The sequence below is a fragment of the Chroicocephalus ridibundus genome, chromosome 7 (assembly GCF_963924245.1).
Source record: "Chroicocephalus ridibundus chromosome 7, bChrRid1.1, whole genome shotgun sequence".
Classification (NCBI taxonomy): domain Eukaryota; kingdom Metazoa; phylum Chordata; class Aves; order Charadriiformes; family Laridae; genus Chroicocephalus; species Chroicocephalus ridibundus.
This window is the reverse complement of record NC_086290.1, coordinates 32,473,765-32,478,389: the sequence shown is the minus strand read 5'-3', so window position 1 is coordinate 32,478,389 and position 4,625 is coordinate 32,473,765.

Genomic DNA, 4,625 nt, shown 5'->3' with positions numbered 1-4,625 from the left:
TTGGAAAGGCATTCTGGATTCAGGTCATTTTAGGGTGTCACAATTTGGAGTATTTCACAGGATTCACCCTTTTCTTAGGATTGATTTCCATTTGCTCTGTTTGAATGTTTTGATTCTCAAATTTCAAGCAGTTAGTATTTCCTGTAACTATACTAATAGAGGAATCCAGTGATGCAACATAAGAATTTACAGACTGTACTCTGGAGGTCTCTTTAGCTGACCTAAAATATGGGGAACCGGTACAGTATCTTCCAGAATACAGTGGCTGACTCACGCTCTCCTGGAGCTTCTTCTGAATCACGTAAAGCAGTCTCTGTTGCTTTTGAAAGATTCCAACATACAACCATGTTTGTATCTTCTTTGCTTACATAATTCTGAAGATATGTTACGCTAATTTGATCCTTGAAAAAATTTTAAAGGATGGCAGACATCAAAAACATTACATATTTTCTTAATTTATCAATAAAAAAAGAATATTCAGACTTCAAATTCAGACAATATACGTATGCCCAAACGTATTTTCTCTAAAATACTTTATCTAGAGCCTGTTGCTCTCTATCTGTCCACTTCTTGATATATCTCCTATCTTGCTAATCATGTTTATTCTATTATTAGTAGTAGTAATAAAATGTAACGAACTAACACACAATAAGGATAGGAAACACATTATTAACAGATTTTACAGGATTCCTGTTAAGCCATTAGAATATAGATAATGGCTACATACTCAGAAGAAGAGGAATCAGTAGGCACATTTTGTTCCAGGATCTCAGTCACCATTGCCCATTTCAGCAGCTCCTTTATCCACAACTTAATTCAACCTACCTCTGGAATATGAAGGGAAGATGAACAATTCTAACATGATAGTTTAGAGTAGAAAGCAAACAGTGTCATACAGGATGAAAATTACACGGAAAATGTACACCAGCATGAGCTAAACAACTTGTCCTGAAAAAGATTGATATCTCATCCCTTCAAAAGTTTGATCTGCGATGTTTACAATGAGAAGGGGGTAAAAAAAGGCTGATTGCAGAAGCCATGTGGAAGCAATATTTGAATCAAGAAAACATTGTAAACTATGGTTGGCAGCAGCACTTAAGAAGCAGTAACAGCAGATGAAACAACAAAATGAAAAAAGCACTCACAACTCAACTGACATGGTGTAGTCCAAAAACCTTAGGCATGTTTTCAGACAAGTTCATCTTTACTAGTGGAATTTCCTGCTATACACAGTAAGAATACTGTAAGCAGAATGCAAGAAACAGAGGGACTGCTGGCAGGGTACATACGTTTTCCCCTGTTTTATCAAAACTTACATGACATATCGGTTAAGAGTATCAATGCTGAGTTTATCTACTACAGTTTTTGTTTTAAAAGTTTGCTTAGTCTACATTCTGATATCAATTATCTTTCTAGTTCTCATATGTTCGATGTGATCAATTAAAAGAAAAATATTCTTACAGGCAGATTTCCTTTTGCCCATGTGAAATATGGAAAGCCACTTGTAGATGAGTCTTCTGTAAATGCTTTCATGGTTTGCGGTAGCCGTTGTTCTGCAGTAGCTGATGGAACCACCACAGACTTGAATGATTTATTTGGCTTGCTGTCATACTCTTTTTCCTGCTCCACTTTCTGATTCAAGTTTTCCTTATTGTGGGAGAACACAGATGATTTTGAATCCTTGGGCCCCACAGTGTGCAATGTTGAAAGAGCTGTTCCAGCATACTGTCCGTGGTTTTCCTTTGTAACATCACTAGATTTCCTTAAAGTAGTTTGGTTTTCCTTCTTAAATTGTGTACTTGTTAATATTTGACCCAAATGTTGTTGGCATGGCATGGCACATTTCTTAGGAGTCTTACTACATCACTTGTATTTGATTTCCAGTCAGGATTTCTGGTTGGCTTTTCTTTTTCCTCATGCTTGGCTTGTAGAAGGATACATTTTGGACAATTTGCTGGCAAGGAGAGCCATGGGCTACGAGGGTATTCTGGTTGAATAATAGCATCGCAAGCATTTAAAATGTAAGAATTTACTGTTTCAGGTATTTCTTCTTGCTCTTTTATCGTGAGACTTTTAACAGTTTCAAAATCTTGTATTGACTGCGTTCTTTCTTTTTTTGCCCTTTATTTTTTCAAAAGCTGTTGTTGGTTGTTTTGTTTGTTTTTGTGGTTTTTGGTTTGGGGTTTTGTTTGTTTGTTGGGGTGGGGTTTTTTTTTTGTTTCTTAGGGTTTTTTTCCACCCAAAAGTACATTAAACTGTTTTTCACTATGTAGGTTAACTACTACATCTATCAGTGGGAGTGGAAATTTATCCACAAGATCTTGTTTGTTTTTTTTTCTTGTCTCTGTATCATTAGCTGTCTGGAGCCTGTCTGTATCAATCTGAAAAGCCATGCTCTCTTCTTCCATTTTAGCGAATACAGTACAGCAAGTCAGCACACGAACCTGCCTTAGCTAGGGAGGACTCTAGCATTTTTTAAGTTTGAAGAAAAGACTTCCTGAATTTAAAATACAGAATTAAAGCAAGTTTTCGTATACAGTAACATATGGTAAGTTTTTTGCTCTTTGACTAGGTTTCCTGTTTCAATTGCAGCTCCTGAACAGGCACACATTGGCTGCCACTAGCAAATAAAGCAGAGGAATGCGGTGCTGGTCCCACTAAGAAAGAAGTCTTTTCATCCCCAGATAAGGCAGAGATGGAAACCAGTCTATTAAGCAGGCAGGCATCCCTCCTTGCTTCCCTTCCACAGGCACACCAGCCTGCAACGACACTCAGTAACAGGAAAGAAAGACCATGCCCACGGACAGCCGAGCGGGATAAAGCGGGACCCCGCTGCGGCCGCGTGGGCTGACAGGCCCAACCCGCCCATCGCCCCGGCTCATCCTCTCCCGCGGCGCCGCCCGCTCCTCGGAGGCCGGCTACCCGCCTTCTGCTCGGCCACCTCCTGCTTGAGGGGGAGGGACTGCAGCCACGGCCGCCCGGCACGCAGGAGGCAAAAGGCGGCGAGCAGCGCGACCCCTAAGGGTACGCGGCCAGCCCCGCCGCCTCCCTCAGGCCGACTCTGTGACATGGCGGCCCCGCCACCGCCCCCCAGCGGCCGTTACGCGCTCGGCGCGAGGGACGCCCCCTGCAGGCGCGGCGCGAGGGGACGGCGGGTAACGGCTGCGGCCTGAGGTCGATGAGGGGCGGTACGAAATGGTCAGGCTTCATCGGTTAATAAACGGACCGGGGAGGGGACAGAACATTCTTAACACCCAGGAAAAAAAAAGGAAAAAGAAAAAAATACTTTCTCTAAAGCTCTGTGGACTTACAGACGAAGTTCAAGCACAGTTGCACTGAGGAATACAACTTCCACAGCGCTATGAGGAAAAAGGAAGAGAAAGGTAAGGCTTAGCAATAAATACCTAACTTGATGATTTATTCTATTCTCCCACAGCCTTCAGTCATTTAAGTTAATCCTGCTGCACATACGCAAGTGAATATGTCTAACTTAACCATAACCCTCCTGAAGTTTACCTCAGCAATACCAAAAAAACTTTTTTTAAAAGATACTTTTCAAATTAATGCCACCTGGCTTCACATTGAGAAAGCTGAGTTGAGAGAGTAACAGTTAAAGGAAAAAAAAAAAAAACAACACTGGAATGTAACCAAACTTTAAATGTCTGCCTTTTAAGAATGAGAATAAGAACAGTGTAGCTTAGAAGGGGCTCTGGAGGCCCCTTGGGTCCAACCCCTGCTCAGGCTGCACAGGACGCTGTCCACCCAAATCGGAGCAGCCCCAGCCACGGAGCTCCCATAGACAGCCCCTATGGGCCACCTCCGTCCTGTGCCAAATCCTCACTGTCAAAACTCCTGTGTCAGCTAATGGTAATTTTCCTAATGCAGCCTGTGCCCATTTCCGCTCATCCTTTCACTGTGCAGCTTGAGAAGAGTCTGACTCCTGTCTTCTTTGTAATCACCCATTTGGTGGTTAAAGACGGCAATCAGATTCCCCTCTCAATATTCTTCTTTTTAAGCTAAACAAACCCCCTTAACTAATGAAATGCACTTGCTAGTTTTCAGGAGTTTACAGTACCATTTCTGACTGTGCAAAACACTAGCACAGCAGCAGGAATCTGATGGAGAGAAAGAAAAGCCATTATTTACAACACTACCCCAAATACAGAAAAAAGTTTTCCCATAATCACTTGTTCAGAGCTTGTATATTATACATAACATTATCATTGGGGAAAAAATTAGACAGACTGATCTATTTTCAACAGACTGGTCATTGGGAAACAGGACAAAGTAGTACAATAATTTCTAACTAGTTTAGAGCAGTTTTTTAATTGTTTCACATATGTAAAAACAAGAAATTGGCACTAACATATTTGTAATTTTTTCATTAACACAAAAATACTGCATTAAAAACAATGGTATGGAACACACAAAGGCATTTCAGTTAAGGCTTCTACCGATATTGCATTTTCTGTAATTAAACATCCATTTTGTAAACTCATTCTAAAACTTTCCAAGTGACTAAACAAAAAAGCTCAGTTAAACTCCCATGCCATCATGAGGCTTAATGGAATAAAAAGTACTTTGTAAAATAGATAGCTAGCCATAAAATTAAGCGTGATTTTAAA